Here is an 18,646-nt window from a genome sequence, read left to right on the forward strand (position 1 = left end):
TAGAACAAATAATCCTAACATTTGTTTGGAACCAGAAAAGACCCCAAATAGCCAAAGCAATCTTGAAAAAGAAAACCAAAGCAGGAGGCATCACAATCCCAGACTTCAAGCTATACTACAAAGCTGTAATCATCAAGACAGTATGGTACTGGCACAAGAACAGACACTCAGATCAATGGAATAGAATAGAGAACCCAGAAATGGACCCACAAATGTATAGCCAACTAATCTTTGACAAAGCAGGAAAGAATATCCAATGGAATAAAGACAGTCTCTTCAGCAAGTGGTGCTGGGAAAACTGGACAGCGACATGCAAAAGAATGAACCTGGACCACTTTCTTCTACTATACACAAAAATAAACTCAAAGTGGATGAAATACCTCAATGTAATACAGGAAGCCATCAAAATCCTTGAGGAGAAAGCAGGCAAAAACCTCTTTAATCTTGGCGGTAGCAACTTCTTACTCAACACGTCTCCAGAGGCAAGGGAAACAAAAGCAAAAATGAACTACTGGGACCTCATCAAAATAAAATGCTTCTGCACAGCAAAGGAAACAATCAGCAAAACTAAAAGGCAACCGACAGAATGGGAGAAGATATTTGCAAATGACATATTAGATAAAGGGTTAGTATCCAAAATCTATAAAGAACTTATCAAACTCAACACCCAAAAAACAAATAATCCAGTGAAGAAATGGGCAAAAGACATGAATAGACACTTCTCCAAAGAAGACATCCAGGTGGCCAACCAACACATAAAAAAATGCTCAACATCACTCATCATCTGGGAAATACAAATCAAAACACAATGAGATACCACCTTACAGCTGTCAGAATGGCTAACATTAACAACTCAGGCAACAACAGATGTTGGCGAGGATGCGGAGAAAGAGGATCTCTTTTGCATTGCTGGTGGCAATGCAAGCTAGGGCAGGCACTCTGGTAAACAGTATGACGGTTCCTCAAAAAACTAAAAATAGAACTACCCTACGACCCAGCAATTACACTACTAGGCATTTATCCAAGGGATACAGGTGTGCTGTTTCGAAGGGACACATGCACCCCCATGTTTATAGCAGCACTATCAACAATAGCCAAAGTATGGAAAGAGCCCAGATGTCCATCGATGGATGAATGGATAAAGAAGATGTGGTATATATATTGAATGGAGTATTACTCGGCAATCAAAAAGAATGAAATCTTGCCATTTGCAACTGCATGGATGGAACTGGAGGGTATTATGCTAAGTGAAAGTCAGAGAAAGACAAATATTGTATGACTTCACTCATATGAGGACTTTAAGAGACAAAACAGATGAACCTAACGGAAGGGAAGCAAAACTAATATAAAAACAGGGAGGGGGACAAAACAAACAGACTCATAAATATGGAGAACAAACTGAAGGTTACTGGAGGGGTTGTGGGAAGGGGGATGGGTTAAATGGTAAGGGGCATTAAGGAATCTACTGAAATCATTGCTTCACTATATACTAACTAATTTGGATGTAAATTTTAAAAAATAAAAAATAAAGTTAAATTTTAAAAAAAAAGAACAAAAGGTTCTCACAGTAGGGAATCTTGACTCTTTGGGGCCCACTCACATAAAAAGAAAAAGAATAAGCATTTCATGATTGTGTTTCACATGCCATGAATCCACTTAAGCCTATTACAATCACTTTGACTTGGAGGCGTCTGGGATTACATTTGGGCATATGTGATTCAGAACTTCCACAAACCAGGCCTGTGCCTTCAGTCAGAGGTAGCCCAAACGACAGAACTGCAAACCCTTTCCACCTACCTTGTCTCAGAAGATACCAGATAACCTTACACCCTGCTGAGCTCCTGAATATTCACCACACTCACACCTTGAGGTTCTAAATCCACATCCAAATGCAGGTAACTGCCATTGTCGTATCAGAGTTTCCCCAAAGAATCATGTGTTAACAGAGGATGATTGCTTTTTCCAAAGTCATCTGCCAATTCCTGTGTAAGCAACAGAATCTGGGTCAATGCTTAAAACTGGTGTGCGAAGAGGTTTTCAAACCCAACTGTGCCTTTGTGGTGATTATGTAACAGCCTCCATATGGAGAATCACTACAAACGTTTGCTTTTCTCTCATGCTGATGAAGCATTTTATCCTCTGGAGGAATGTTCTGGAGGAAGGTGGTTGGTTAAAAACAGGCAAACTGGAGACACACATTTTAACAAAGTTTCCATATGTATTTCGTCTCAACATGTAGCCCTCAGATTTTTTTCCAAAGAGCATCTCAGCAGTGAATATTTTTTGGTGCGCTAAAAAGTGGCATATTGATTCAATAATTTTTATGTTATAAATAATACTAATACAACAATGTTACTTTGAAGTTAGTGGTATCTCAAAAGAGCCTCTACCACCAGGCTTTTATAGATAAGGAAACAGAGCATTATGGAAGCTGTGTGCCTGATTAAGGGTCCACCATATCGTCTCCTTCCTTTTGGATTTGCAACCAAATCCTTAGTCTGGTTGCAAAAAATGGAAAACGTTTTTCAGAGGAAAATTTATTTAGGCTATATTGACTCTATGAAGAGAATTCTGGAAGCAACTCTTAGTTCATCTTTTTCTGCTCATTGCCACCACCATACTCCACCAGCCATGTGACAAGAGTAGCATGCAGAAGAAAGAAAAAACAGAAATGGACTAAACAGCCGTTCTTCCTACACCCACCCCCATTGGTGGTCGGCATGGCGGTGAGACAGTCACCAGAGGTGCCCATGGCCAGAACCGCTGGAATTACTCATCTTCCTCCATCTATATCCCAGGAGTTTCCCCCCTCTCCCTAACTTTCAGGAGGATGTAATGGTAGGTCAGAGTGTCCCGGGTCAATGGGACTAAAATCTGTCCTGAAAAGGTCCTGGATCTAGTATAAATCCTACCATGGGTGGAAAGGAAATCCAATCAGAGACAACATCAAGGGCAAACTTGAAGGGAACATAAGTCACAGAGTAATATGGATGTGGGATCTGGACTAGTTACACCAGTCATTTCCTCGCTGCCATATTCCCTTCTTCTAGAAGCTTACCTAGCTTACCTAGACTTACCTAAGGGACAACCACATGGCTGATGCCCCTGGCCATCAGTGATTGAACCCGACGTGGACATCTGACCCACCTTGAGCCTATCAGATCTCTTGATGTAGAACTTGGAGTTGGGACACCAAGAGCCTTGAAACTGTTAGTTGTCTGTAGGTGCTGAACCCATGAGACTCTGTGGCTCCCCGTGTGAGGCAGGCAGCCATCTTCACTCATGCATAAATGAAGGAAGCTGGACTCGAGGGAAGAACAGAACAGATGTTCAAAGACAAAGAAAATTGAGAGGAAGGGAGAAGGAAGAGTAGCTACCTGGGGATGCTATCTCTTCAGTGCCACAGGAAGAATTCTCAAAATCAGGTTGCATAATATTCCCTTACAAATGTGTAAGAAATTCCCATTTACTTATGTTAGTCTCAGTGGGTTTCTGGTCACAGCAACTGAATGCTCCCCTACCCTAAGATGAGATGGTTGGGATGGGGGTTCAGGGCAGGGAATGAGTTAAGGAGCCACGAGGAAAGACAACTCGGGCCACATTTTGGAGAGACTAAATCTTAGAGTGCAAGTACATGCACAATATCCACACAAGCAAGTGTTATGAGATAACCCTGTTTCCAGTGTGTCAGTTTGCCCAAATTTCTGTTGGGAGAAATATGATATATTTATTTAAATACATAATCTTAGTATTGATAAGGTCTTCCTAAGAAAGACACAGACCTGGAAACAATATAGAAAAAACAGACTGATTAGACTTTTCCACCCTTAAATTTTAAATGTTCTTTGGCAAAAGACATTGTGAGCCAAATTAAAATGAAGGATCTACATGACAACTGGGGGCCCTCCCCCCCACCTCCTCCCCCACACTCTTCCAGACAGACACTCCTTCAAGGCTGCTAGGCAGGGTCCAACCCGGGCTTCGTGGCTGCCATGACTCCTGAGAGTGTCGCAACTGTTGGCAGCAAGACTGTGACTTCTAACTGTCCCCAAATGAGGAAATGAAAGGGAAGAAAGAGGAAATGGGATGGAGTGAAAAATGGATGAGAACAACATAGAGGGAGGAAAAAACACTGAGAAAGATGGAAGAAATGAGCTATTTTTCTGTCCTCTGCCTCTGGACCTCTCCTTTGTGACACCCTAGTCACGCGTTAACTCACTGAGCTGTTACTGTGGAAAGGAGGTTGTAAGAAGTAACATTAACTGAGGGTCATAATGGTGACTTGGGAGTTCAACCAACTCCACCTGACCCCACACCCATGCTTGGCTAAATTAAATCTGTGGACCATCCGGTAGGATTCTAAACAAAACTTTCAGGTCTAACATTTCCTCCCAATGCTTAGCATTTCCTCTTCCCTAAATTCCCTTTATTGCTACCACCCACCAGAATGGAGAATCGAAATTAGGTTCTTTTACTTAGTAGCTTGCCAAACTATAAACAACTCTCTCCAACTAATCCGTATCTCATCTAGGGAGAGGGCAATAAAAGTCATGATCTATGTGGTCAAGAGTCTGGTGAGACATTTTTACAGCATTGCAGACGGTTTTCCAAACGTGGCCGCTTTATTCCTTTCTGTAGATCTCAGTTTCTCAGTCCATAATGTGAAAATAATACTACCTGTCTGTTGCCTATTTCTCAGGCGATTTGGTCAGATCATGAAGGCTTATATGTAAAAACATTCTGAATCTTAGAGAAACGGTGGAGAAATCATATGGGAACCTCATATGATGAGAAGGCTAGGCATATTGCAATGTTTGGGGGGAAGTGATTCGGCCCAGAGAACACTTGACTCCATGCAGTATCAAGCTGCTTAAGAAGACTCGAGTCTAAACAGTGCACCATTATTTCAGATACGTCTTGGATAGCACGCTGTTTGGTATAATAAATGGCGACTCTAATTTTTAAGTTTTTTTATTGATTGATTTTTTAAGTTTATTTATTCTGGGGGAGAAAGAGAGAGCACAAGTGAGGGAGGGGCAGAGTGAGAGAGAGGGGGAGCGAGAATCCCAAGCAGGCTCTGCACTGTCAGCGCAGAGCCCAACACGGGGCTCCATCTCACCAACCCTGAGATCATGACCTGAGCTGAAATCAAGAGTCAGGTGCTTAACCAACTGAGCCACCCAGGCATCCCTCTAATTTTTCATGAGCGTGTTGTAAAAACATGGTGAAAATGGACAGGGTAATAGTAATTGGATTGGCTGCTGTAGAAAACATTATGGTGGCCCCTCAAAAAGTTAAAAATAGAATTACCATGCGATCCAGCAATTTCCCCTTCTGGGTACATACTCAAAAGAATTGGAAGCAGAGTCTTGAAGAGATATTTGTACACCCATGTTCATAGCTGCATGGGAAGCAACCCAAGTGTCCACTGATGGACGAGTGAGTAAGCAAAATGTAGTATATACACATAATGGTATACTACTCAGCCTTACAAAGGAAAGAAATTCTGATGCAGGCTACAACATGGCTGAAACTTTAGGGCATTGAATGAAATAAGCCAATCACAAGAACACAAATAGTGTCTAATTCCACATATATGAGGTACTAAAATTAGTCAGAATCACAGAGACAGAACGTAGAATGGTGGTTGCCAGGGGCTGGTGGGGGAAGGGTTATAGGGGGTTATTATTTAATGGGCATAGAGTTTCAGTTTTGTAAGATGAAGAGTTCTGGAGATGGATGGTGATGATGGTTGTGTGACAATAGGGATGTACTTAATCCCACTGAACTGTATGCTTAAACGGTTAAGATGGTAACTTTTATGTTATTATATATTTTACCCCAATGAAAAAGTTTTGAAAAAAATTGGATTAGTGGTTCTTCCATAGATGTCATTCAATGTTGGGTTGGTTTTTTTTGTTTTTTGTTTTGTTTGCTTTTATTTACTTCCTCTTATAGGAAATTTCCTCTCTTAAATTGTGGCCAAATAAAATTATTACTTGTGATTTTACAATGTGCCTGACTAAATGAATATACTTTTGATAGTTCTATCATGTTCCTGATTGTTACAAAAAAAATTTTTTTTTGGCTTCTAGGATTCCAGTGGAAAGTAGGTATTAAATGGATATAAAGTAGGGGTCATGGCATATATCCTTTAAAACCCATCTCCTCCACAATCTTACATTTACATTTACCCATATCCTTGAACTTGGGACCGATCATAAAGGTCTATATCTCAGGGTTCCGAGAAAAAAAAAAACCTAGTAATTAACTCTGTATTGAACATTATTGGTGTGTATTGGGCTAATGCTTTTCATGTACCATCTCATTCAATCTTCAGCCCTTTAAGACAAGTATTATTATTAGCCTCACTTTACAGATGTAGAAACTGAGTCTTAAAAAAGTAAGTCATTGCCGTAGTCACACGTCTAGGAAATGATGGAGTAAAACTCTGAGCCAAGGACATCTGGATCCAGAGCTCATGTTTTAGCCCCTTGTTGCAGTTTTAATGCATCACAGTGTGGCAGCTGCAGGCCTGCCTGGACTCGTCTTAGACTCTGAGTTGCTAGGCTATTCCACAACGGTTGACAAACTACCAGGTGTCAAACTACCAGGTGTAGTATCTGCTCTGAGTCCGAAGCTGGCAGGAAAAGCAATGGTACGTGGAAGAGAAGAAGAAAGATGATGTCAGATGGATTGTGTGTGTCCAGAATATATCCATATATTTTAAAACGTGCAATGCCTAATTTTTTTTTTTTTAATTTTTTTTCAACACTTTTTTATTTATTTTTGGGACAGAGAGATACAGAGCATGAATGGGGGAGGGGCAGAGAGAGAGGGAGACACAGAATCGGAAACAGGCTCCAGGCTCTGAGCCATCAGCCCAGAGCCTGACGCGGGGCTCGAACTCATGGACCGCGAGATCGTGACCTGGCTGAAGTCGGACGCCCAACCGACTGCGCCACCCAGGCGCCCCGCAATGCCTAATTTTTAAACAAATTCTACATGCAGAGAAAATACACATGCATTTCTAAGTGGAACATAAGTTAGCTAATTCATTCCTTCTTCTTGATAAAAATGGTTAGAAGTCGCTTAGAAATGCCTTTTATCATAAAACAGAAATTACCAGCATCCACCTCATTCACCACTTATTGTTTCTTGTTCCTTCGATTCTTATCTACCCCCTCGCTTTCTTTGCCTTTCTCTTGCACCACTCCTTCATAAGAATTAAAGTAACTCATTCATATGTCAAGTCAAACGTTCTTCCTTTTGGACGGAGATCACTTCCCTCCCCTCCACGACTGGCTGGGCCTGTTGCCTTTGAGTGACAACTTTGCCAGAGATGTTGGAGAAAAGAGGGATGGCATTTCCTCTTAGAAATCCGGCCTGTGTGACCTTTCCCATCTCGCTATGGTTTTTTGCGGTTGTTCTGTCCCTCTGTAACAGAGGCCTACACAGCTTACCTTCACGCAGTGCTCAGTAGATACCAGGGGAGGAACTTGCTTGCCCACGGTCACTAGTATGTGGCAGATTCAGGATTCAACCCAGGTCTGTCTGACTCCAGAGCCTATGCACTATACTGGCTTTCTAGCCAAGGTCCACCTCAATGTGTTGCTCCAAGGTAACTTGCCTTAGCAGTGCAGACAGTCATGGGAGAGACACTGGGTGTCACCTGCTATAGCTGTTTCTTAGAAGTGGCACCAGACGGTGCTGGCCTTTCTCCTCCCAGGGCGAAGAGGAATAAGGGTGATACGTACAGGCTGGAGGAGACTGATCCCCAAGATTTAGGAGGAAGGATGTGGTCAAGGTACCAGATATATGGTATCTGATCATAGCATTCTAGAGCTGAACTGGGCTTAAAAGATCATCTCCTCAAATTCCTTTATTTGCAGGTGAGGAAGCTGCAGATCTGAGAGACCAAGTGAATTGTCTAAGGACACAGCCAGTTAGCTGGATGCCAGCCCATGACCTAATTTTTTTGATTCAGAATAAACTGCTTTTTGCATTCCACTTTCCCTCTGCTTGGGTTTTACTTGTGATTAAGAAGTCACAAAGATCAGAAAATTAAACTGCTTTTAGCAATAGAATTTCATAGTATACAGTTCTACTGAAAGTAATTATAATAATAATAATGCAAGCAGACCTCCCAAAGGCAGGGGTTCCAAAATGTTTCTGTCTCTTGCTAAGCACATATATAGAATTCCAAGGCCATCTTTATACCACACAAAATTTCCAAAGAACTGAGCAATTTCCTATAAAAACTCAGTTGTGTACTGATTGCCAAGTTGGAAAACTCAGGGTTTCCCGGCAACTCTCACTTTCCTGGTGCTCTTGGGGATGAAATTCCTCAGCCAACAACCTCTCCTGACTTACCTCCTCCACAGTGGCCATGACCCGGGTCCCACTGGCCCTTCCAGATGTTTCTGCCTCCCCTGATTTCTCTCTCCCGAGCCTATGATCTTGTCTCCAACCCTCACCAGCTGAATAACCTTAGATGGAAAATTCTTGGGATGGAGGGCCCACATTTCTCTTGCACTGGAAGAAATATTGGACTAGAACTCAGGTGAACTCACTTCAGGTCCTGATTCCAACACTCATCAGTCCTGGTCCTTAGTTTTTTAAATGGACAAAAAACCTTTGCTTACTTACCTTTCAGGGTTGTTCTGAAGATTTTGCAAGTTGGAGAGACACAGGATCCTGGAGCCAAACTGGGCCTACTGAGTCTAACCCCTCATGTCAGAGCTGAGGAAAAAGAGACCCAGAGGTTCTGTGACACCTGGCCCCCCGCCAGGTCTTGGTGAATGGCGAAGTCAGCACGAAGCTTCAGATCCTCCCCAGGTGATCTTCTACAATTCAGTGCCGCCCATGATGACAAATACGAAAGCTTGTTTAAAAGGGTAAGTCATGAATCTGACAACATATAATTATTTAGTTATTAATTAATACACTGTGTATAGAGTCAGCACTAATCCATTTTTTTTCATGCCTTAAAAGGGCTATAGGTTGTCAGGAATTTCTAAAGGTGGCAAAAATACATCTAAAGACAACTACTTCCCCTTCCAGTAAATACAAGTTTAATTAGAGGTTAAGCTCAGTCTCCTACAGTGGCCATCTCTTGTTGCTTTTTAAAAAATCGTTATCATTGAGATACAATTCACATGCCATAAAATTCACCAATTTAAGGTGTACGCTTCCTTGATTTTTAGTACATTCCCAAGACTGTGTAACCATCACCAGGATCTAATTCCAGAACATTTTCATTGCTCTGCTGCTTTTCAGATGTCAGTCTGGTCGGGTTGAGTGTAGCTTCCCTTGAAGCTTGGCTCTTGGTTTCAGCATATTACATCCAGCCCTGGTGTAGTGATCATCTTGGCTGAGATCAGATATCCCAAGTTCCCTCTCAACTTGGAGAGCTGTGTATCTGCCCGAGGCCTGATTGATTCCCTCTGAGATAGACCAGGAATGAGATAGACATTTAGTCTCAAAATAAGCCTTAGCAATGAGAATCAGAACCTGAAAAGAAAAACTCAGCCATCAGGGCTGAGCTGCGGGATTAACATAGGAGAAGGTTGAAAAGGTTCCCGGAGGCCAAGAGTGAACAGAACTGGAAGGTGGCGAATGTGGTTGGTTTCAAGACTGAGGGTTTAGGTGGTGGAGGGCTCTCCGTGGTGTCCTTTTTCTGGGACCTGCGGCATTTATACCTGCTGAATCATCGCCCCTCTGCCCTCCACTCCACTGCGTTATCACCTGATCTAAGCCTGCAGGGTTTCCTGAGTACCCAAGGGCCATCATAGGTGCCTGGACTTCTCCTTCACAGCCCTCCCTCCCTCCCCCCCCCCCCACCCACCCACCGGTGGGTACTATGAATTCCTGTTTATTCATCTGCATTCCTGAATAGACAGCAGGCTTTGAAACGGAAGAAGCCCTGCCTCTTTTTGTTAGGTACATACCTTGCTCTCGGGATCATCTGGCACCAAGCACCCTAAAGTTCTCTTGAATAAATTATTAATTCGTCCACAAGCCCAAATGTCTTCTTCCAAATCTCTGTGATACTCACACTAAACTCGAGTACCTGGAACATACCCAAGCACCCCACAGTTGTCCAAGGTAGATACACAAAACACTGACGACTTGGATCAATGCTGCCTACCTGTGGTTTGCACTAAGTAGCCCTTGTTCTGATCCAAAGAACAAAAGAGAGGAAGTCCCTCCTCTGTACTCTACGAGAACCCTTCAAGTATTTGAAATGAGCTGTCACATCCTCTGTATCTTTTATTTTCCAGCTTAAATATATGTGCTTCTTGATGGTTATGCTTAAAATATGGATTCATTACTTACATATCACTCAACAAATATTTATTTATTTATTTATTTATTTATTTATTTATTTATTTATAAGTAAGCTCTACGCCCAACGTGGGGCTTGAACTCACAACCCTGAGATTGAGAGTCACATGCTCCACCAGCTGAGCCAGCCAGGTGTCCCTCAACAAACATTTTTGATCATGTTCTATGTATAAGGCACTGTGCCAGTGGCCCTGGGTACTAGACGGGACATGACACAGACCCTGCCCTAAAGAAGTCTGAAGTCCGTGCTGGTTGTGCTGTTTATTCCAATTTCTGGGGTTTCTTGAATGGGCCAAGTGTGGTTTCTAGAACTTGACAGTATATTCCCAAGTGGTTTGAGCAGGGCAGAGTTCAGAACTATCACTTCGTGATATGGACCCTGTGCTTCCAAGAGCTTTTGATTGTTCATTTTATTTTTAGGAAGTGCTCAGGGTATACTCAGGTGTGTGTGTGTGTGTGTGTGTGTGTGTCTGTGTGATAGAAGACATTTGGTTAAAATTTTTGTAAGACTGCTCTTTGTGACTGAACCAAATATGTGATAGTATTTCTGGTGACAAAAGTTTAAGTCAAACACATGCTCATCATAAAACTCAAAAAACAAAACCCAACTCACAGGAATAAGTAGGTTGCAATTTTCCTATCGGACTTAACTCACAAGGATGAACAGATTTTTTTTTTTTAAGGGCATTTCACACTGTCATTAATGGATCTTTATGATGTTTCTGAAAATAATTGGAAGGGACGCATGGACATCTGGCATGTAATTAAGGCTGTTTCTAATTATGGGGGGCTGTTTGTCTTCAAAGCAGAGCGGACACTGGGGTACCCTTGGATGGGCTCTTTTTTAAAGATACTTGCTCAGGATTTGGCAGACTCTAGTCTTTACCTATTTGAAGAATGTGGGGTGGGCCAGTTCATTTTAGCTTCTGACCTGAGTAACTTTGGACCTGAAATTCCTTCAGGCTTTTGTTGTTGGTGGTGGTGTTGTTGTTGTTTTTCCTATGGGGTTCTGCTTTCAGGCTGAAAATGTGAATTTTTTGGTGATGCTGTTTCCTGGGTACTTTCCATAATCAGGAGACAGAATCACCAGGGGCTAGAAGGTCAACAGAAAAGAAAGTGCTTCTCATCTGTGACAACTGGAATAGATGTGGGAGAACTCTGCATACTTGGGTGGTCAGGAGGCCCAGGAATGAGGCCAGAAAAAGCAGAGTGCATGAGACTCATTCTGTCCTCTACTAAATATAATTGGAAGAAGGGATTGTGCTGAGTATTTAGAAATTAGTGATTTCACTGCTTAATATTTTCAAATAATTTTTCCTGGCCTAGCGTCTCTTCATTTACGCAATATTTATTAGGCATTCAATGTGTGCCAAGAACTGCAGAAATAATTATTATCATAAGTGTTGTCTTAAGGAGAATCTGTACCTTTTTGTTCTCCTTATGGTCCCCAAAGCACATATTATGCTTCGCTCATCAGCCATGGATACAGTGATTTTGAAGGCAGTTGAGGGCAAGAGATTTTAGAATCCTCCCGAATGATGTTTCTTAGCCTAAGATTTCATTGGCACTGAGGAGAGGTCTGTGGAAATTGTTGCATGGGCCACTGTGAGGGCTCTTGTCATTAGTCCCCAACTTAATTTCCAGAAATCCCTTGTGGAACCCTCTGATACCTGGCAGCAATGAGTGAAAATCAGTGTTCTAGTGAAAAGAAAATTATTTCACTTAAAAAAATTTTAAACTTAACAGACATTTTTTTCTAATTATAATATTCCCACAGAAGAAATCCTTTGTTATAGATCCTTACCAAAGAAATTTGGAAAACAGAGGTAAGCACAAAGCAGGAAATTAATGATCTATTATTATTCACTGTGCAAAGATAAGTATGGATAAAATGTTGGCAATTACAGAGGTGCCTGGGTGGCTCAGCTGGTTAAGGCTTGGGTCATGACCCCCTGGTTCATGGGTTTGAGCCCCACATTGGGCTCCATGCTGATGGTGCAGAGCCTGCTTGGGATTCTCGCTTGCTCCCCCTCTCTCTGCCCCTCCTCTGCTCCTTCTCTTTCTCAAAATAAATAAGTAATCTTTAAAAAATGTTGGCGATTACATCTCTTCACTTTTCTAGACACGATTTGCTTTGACAACAGTTCTGTAGCCTGCTTTTTAAGTAATAATATATTGTGAATGTTTCCCCAGGTCATTGTGCCTGCTTTTTCTCCTACAATTTAATTATAACAGCCAGCATGATATTCCTTTGTTATGCATGCACTGTCATTGATTTATCTTTTTTTTTTTTTTTAATTTTTTTTCAACGTTTTTTATTTATTTTTGGGACAGAGAGAGACAGAGCATGAACGGGGGAGGGGCAGAGAGAGAGGGAGACACAGAATCGGAAACAGGCTCCAGGCTCCGAGCCATCAGCCCAGAGCCCGACGCGGGGCTCGAACTCACGGACCGTGAGATCGTGACCTGGCTGAAGTCGGCCGCTTAACCGACTGCGCCACCCAGGCGCCCCTGTCATTGATTTATCTAATTGCATATTATTGTTTCCACTTTTTCACAAATATAGATAGATAGATATTCTTTATCTCTTAACTCTTTATTCCCATTCATCATGTGGTGAATTATAATAATTTCCTTATAATAATCTCCAGAAGTACAGTTTCTGGGTGAAAGGATACACCAAAAATTTAAACCTTTTTGGAATGTACATAAAGGAGCTCTGGTTTCTGAGTAGGGATATTTTTGTCCCGAGCTCTAACCAACTGCGTGACCTTGAGTTTAATTGCTCCATCTGTAAAATGGGGAACATGGTCACACCCCCACTGTATTTCAAAAAGTGATTCTGCAGAGGAGAATACAGTAAGACTTTTGAAATACAGCATGTGGCAGGCACAACCTGATGTTTGCCTGCTCAGCGTTGCTCTGTGTCATTCCAACAAATCTTGTTTTTTTTGTCAGGTATTCACCCCTCACCCACTGTAGTCCTTGTTCCTTTAGGGGACGCCTAAATTGTCTGAGTGTAATCTCCTCAACCCTGCCAGCGATAGGTTCAGGAATGGCATGTGAACCAGTGTGGTTTCATGAGATTCAAGGAGAAGTTGGCTGGGGCTTCTGGCAAATTCCCCACGCTTGAGAGAGTCATAGGAAGGGAGAGTCTCTCTCTCTGGACACTGAAATATGCAAACATCAAGCTTGGCCATACTGCTGCAACAGCCATATGACCCCATCCACAGAGCTGTGCATCATGTGGAAGAGGGACTGGAGCCACTGGATCAGTCACCCTGGAAGCTTGTCCCACCTCTGTTATCCAGTGAGACCCACGCCTGGTGGCGTATTCTCTTGGAATCTACCAACGTGATATAACTCCAGTTCTGACCATCATCAGTTTTACTTTCTCTCTTAGTTACAGGAAATGTTTTTTAGTCTCTTATAGGTTTCCTTCCAGCCTCTTATATCCTCCCTTTCCCAAATATCCAAGAAATTATGCCTCAAGGGAATATTTGAGCGAAGAGGCTAGTGTTCACGTAAACAATTCAGAAATGACTCACTTAGATCTGCTGAACTGAAACAGCCCAACCCTGGCCTTCCAATTCTGATTCCAATAGAATCAGAAGATTTTCCACATTGGAAGGAAACTTGGTGTTCACCAAGTCCTGATCCTGCTTTGTACAGGAGGAAACTGAGCTTCAGAAAGATTTATGGTAATATGCTACAAAGTCCCTGCCAGCTGAGCGCTCACCTGGGAGCCATTGTGACTCCTGCCACATTTCAGCAGGGAACTTAAGCCAAAATGGATCATCATTGGCTCTTTCCCCACCATGTATTTCCTGGTAAATCAAAGCATCCCATTTGTAGCAAGAACCCAAGATGTAACATTCCTACCCACCTCATTGGAAGTCCAGTCTTCTTCCAGTTCTTCCTAGTGATTTTTTTTTTTGTAGAAGTCCCTGGGGAGAGGTTTGGCAAGTAATCCAGACTTCTTCCTGCAGTTCTGTGGAGCACCTGCTCTGCTCTTGGTCTGCACCTCTTGGTACCCTTCTGCCACTTTAACTATTATTTGTCCCCTATTCCTGTATTTTGATTGTCTTCACAGTCCATGCTGCTGCCAAATTCCCCCACATGTCATCTCTGTTCAGCCCATGGGTCATTCATTGTTCATGCTCCATGTAACCGTCCTGGATGGCCACCTACTCCTGTCCCTCTTCCTCTTCAGTCAATAAGACAACGTTTGTTTTTCCTGGCTGTGGAATCTGAATGGGTTCCCCCATTTGGACTTCACCCTCTTAGCCTGCTGTTCTACAGAAGACATGTGCCCTCCTGGAATGGAATGGGTTTTACCAGGACTGGCTCTGACACAGCACCACTCTGTGTGGAGCCATATCTCCATTGCAGAATGCCACTCTGCTAGGCTGCTTCTTCACATGTAGTATTTCTCAGAAAACCCACTTCCAAATGATGGGGTAGCACTACAGCAGGAATTCTCAATCTGTCATGAACTTTGGGGTGGAAGTTGGGCATCCACAAACACTTTAAAGTTATATTCAAAGTTCTGTGTAAAATAGCCTCTCATGGGACAAAAGCCTCTCATTTTGTATCAGAGTGTCAAAGGGGTCTGTGACACTAAAATGGTTGAGAATCACTGGTCTCTAGAGGGTCTCTAACCCAGCTGGTCTCTAAAGCTGTTTAAGGTCTAAAAGTCTGTGACCCTGGGATTCCATAATACAATACTGGCTTGTAGCAAATTTACCAAACACAAAATCATTTGGCCATTCTCCCAAACTACTTTGTTTCATTCCTAAGTAGGTACAAGAATTTATGCAGGAACTTTTAGCTTTATTTGCACTGGAGATGTTGTATTGTTTTAAGAGAATAACAAAGGATTAGGAGCTGAAGTTTTATTAGCAAGATATTAGTACTCTATCCATAAAAGATTATTTATTCTAACCTCAAGTACTGTAAATATTGGGAGATCTTCTTTTTCATAGCAGCAAGATCTTGGAAACTATACTGACTGGATGGAGGATGGGGAAAGGGTGGCACTTAGGTCTGGCTCCTTTTCCAGGTACTTCCAGGAGTGGAGTCTGGTGGGGGGGGGGGGGGGCGGGGAGGTAGGCAGGCCTTACTCCTCTTCTGCCTGGTTGCCTGTAGTTCCACAACTGACCCCTAGATGGTGTCCTGTTAGCAAGGGGCATGGTAACCATTTACCTGGGAGGTGGTGACTGATCACTGAAACTGTCAGGGGGTCAAATGATAAGTATGTCACTTCAATTAGAAGACAGTATTGGGAAAATGACCCGAAACTTTTCTTATACCACTTATAGTAAAATCTGGAAACATTTAGCATTGGCCCAGTCATTGGAGGTATGATTTAAGTGTGATATTCTGAGGATGCGGTCAAATTTTTCTTTTAATGGTGAAATGCACGTGACATAACATTTACCATCTTGACCATGTCTAAGCATACAGTTCAGTAGTTTGAAGTACATTCACATTGTTGTGCAACCAGTCTCCAGAGCTCTTTTCATCTTGCAGAACCAAAACTCTATACCCGTTAAACAGGTCCCCATTCTCCCCTCCCCCAGCACCCCTCCACAACCACCTTCTGCTTTCTGTATCTATAAATTTAACTACTCTATGTACTTCATATAAGTGGAACCTTACAGTATTAGTCTTTTGTGACTGGCTTCTTTCATTTAGTGTAATGTCCTGAAGAGGAATGTATCAATGTTTACAAAAGTATTATATTTGTTTCCCAATATTTACTTATTTATTTTGAGAGATGGGGCTTGGGGGAGAAGCAGAGAGAGAGAGGGAGAGCTGTCAGCGCAGAGCCCATCGCAGGGCTCGAACTCCCAAACCATGAGATCATGACCTGAGCCCAAACCAAGAGTCGGATACTTAGCCAACCGAGCCACTCAGGTGTCCCATCAATATTATCTTTTAATATGTAAAGAAAAATTGGCAATTGTTAAAAAAAAAAACAGATGACTTGGCTATTGATTCGTGCAGACAGCTTCACAAGCAAATAAATGCTCTCGTTCAAACCCGTGAAGGTCAAGACCTCACCTGTAATGCCCACCAGGAGGTCTTCTAAGTCTCCACTAAACACGCAGACTTACGAAACTGCCTTGCCACACAGACACCAGTAGACTCAGAAGGAGGCACAGGCCAGAATGCAGGGCACCGACTCTGCTCTTCTGCGGGACCACAAAGCCATCCCCACCAAGGTCTTTGGCCCCCAGGCGATGACTCAGGTGTGAAGAAATGAGACTTATGTCAGAAAGGTGTGGAAGTCACCCTGGATTAGAAGCCCCATACTCCATGGGCATAGCTTCTGTAGTCCCTGTGAGATCTTGCCAGTTACACGAGTCACCCCACTAAGGGACACCCAAAGGTATGGCTTCCAATCTGTATTTACAATTGTCCCAGTCTGGATACAGTTTACCGATCAGGGCCATTTTTACTTTCTTTTATCAGGTTTTCAGGTAAGTAGAGTGAGAAAGTTAATCAAAAGGCAAATGTTCATGCCAAAGGGTTTTGCTAATCCTTTATTCTTAGCCCTTCAAACGGTTAAGTTGCAGTTTCTGACAAAGCATCTGGTTAAATAGGAAGGAGTCAGAATGACGAAGTGATATGAAGAACTAAATTACACAGCGAAAGTTGTCATCTCTTACTGACTAGAGTTCTGTTCCCCAACACGCACAGACTGATGGAGCTATAATTAGAACTCCCATGCCTGACAACGTGCCATCACATATCACATTCTTTCCTAAGAGAAGGAAGGGAGAGCATGTGGAAAGGGAAGACGGGGGCTGATCTATGAAGAAAGCAGTGGAGTGAGAAAAGGGAAGGCGTTTTTTCCTGGCAGTGACTGCCCCACTGGCAGCAGATTAGCCGCCCTTAGAGATGCTGAGATGGGTCCAGATGGGGAAAAGGGGGAATTGGGGCAGGAATTTGTGAACACTCTGATCTTGCTAAAGAGGAGTCTCTTTCTGTCTTCAAAAGAGGAGAGTAATTCACTGTCATCATTTTGCAGGAGCTTTGAATTGCAAACAGAAAAACTATGGACCCCCTAAGAGGTAGTGGGTGTGGGCTGGGATCTTCCCCCCGCCATCCCTACTCCCCAGTAAGGTCAGCATTTGTAGTCAAAATGGACTAGATACATCGTCCCTATAGCTTTTCATTTTTGTTGAGAAGAAAGGAGTCCCTCTCTATATGTTACATATTTAATACACATGAAGACATTTTTGGATCTTCATTTATGATAAGGAGGGTATGATGGGAGAAACTTGAAAGATGGATGCAAAGCCAATATCACACCAGGACAAGTAGAAGATGAGTTTCTCAAGAAGCAGCCAGTCCATGAGTGTGTGAAGAGCCAGGTTGAGGGATGGAAAAGGAAAATTTGGCCTGACCCAAAGAAGTTCCTATGTAAACAGTGAGGACAGGAGAGATATCCTGTTGGACTGAACTCAAGACTACGGTCTGGAAAAAGCCAACAAAAGGACCTCCTTTCTCTGACTGAAGCAAGAACTCTAGTCCCTACTGGGTAAGAGTTAGGAAAAAGATATTTTTCTTTGTGCCAGGAAGGGCTTGAACAGGGGAGCCATCTGCCACAGCTGAGCAAGGTCAAACATCTTGTACGGACCAGAATGGAGTTCCTGTTCAGGGCACCCTCACACACAAGCAAAGCCCTAGGAAGACAGGAGTTTTCTTGTAACCCTAGTCCCTGGAAATACTTAGCATTGAGTAAGCTCTTCAATATGGCTGAACAAATATGGCCTGTTGGGAATGCTGCTTGATGCTTCACTATTGAACAACCAATTCTCCCCAACTTTCCTAGGGCATTCTTAATTTCTGACTCATGGCCGACCAGTGAACCCTGACAGGAGAATGTACTTGCTCTAGGGATGTGAAGAGCTGCGGAGAGTCATTATCAATGAGATGGACCCACGGGTCTCAGGAAATGACAACAGGGGTGGCATTTGGGAAGAGCAGGAATCTCTTGTGCATGTACACACACACACACACACATGCAACCTCCAAGGTCCTCTCTTAGGACCCAGTTGTATCTGTGTGTGTGTGTGTGTGTGTGTGTTGTTTTGTTTTTTAGCTTGGTGACATCTGGCAGTGTTTAGTCCCTCCTCCAAGCTAATGGATAAAAAACTAAGGTGACTCGGTGTCACTAAATCATCACCAGCTGTGTCTAGCTTTTCAAATCTGCTATTAATATCAGAGCCAAATGTTACTTATTAACCAAACACTGCTTATTAATCATTTACAGGTATGTGATGGTGGT

At 42.7% G+C, this 18,646-nt stretch overlaps 1 pseudogene; it reads right to left on the minus strand.

The window, feature by feature from the left end:
* LOC122467107 overlaps positions 1-8,391 on the minus strand; it is a 67,533-nt pseudogene extending 59,142 nt beyond the window's left edge.
* Positions 8,392-18,646: the final 10,255 nt, after the last annotated feature.

This window comes from Prionailurus bengalensis, chromosome A3 (genome assembly GCF_016509475.1).
Source record: "Prionailurus bengalensis isolate Pbe53 chromosome A3, Fcat_Pben_1.1_paternal_pri, whole genome shotgun sequence".
Classification (NCBI taxonomy): domain Eukaryota; kingdom Metazoa; phylum Chordata; class Mammalia; order Carnivora; family Felidae; genus Prionailurus; species Prionailurus bengalensis.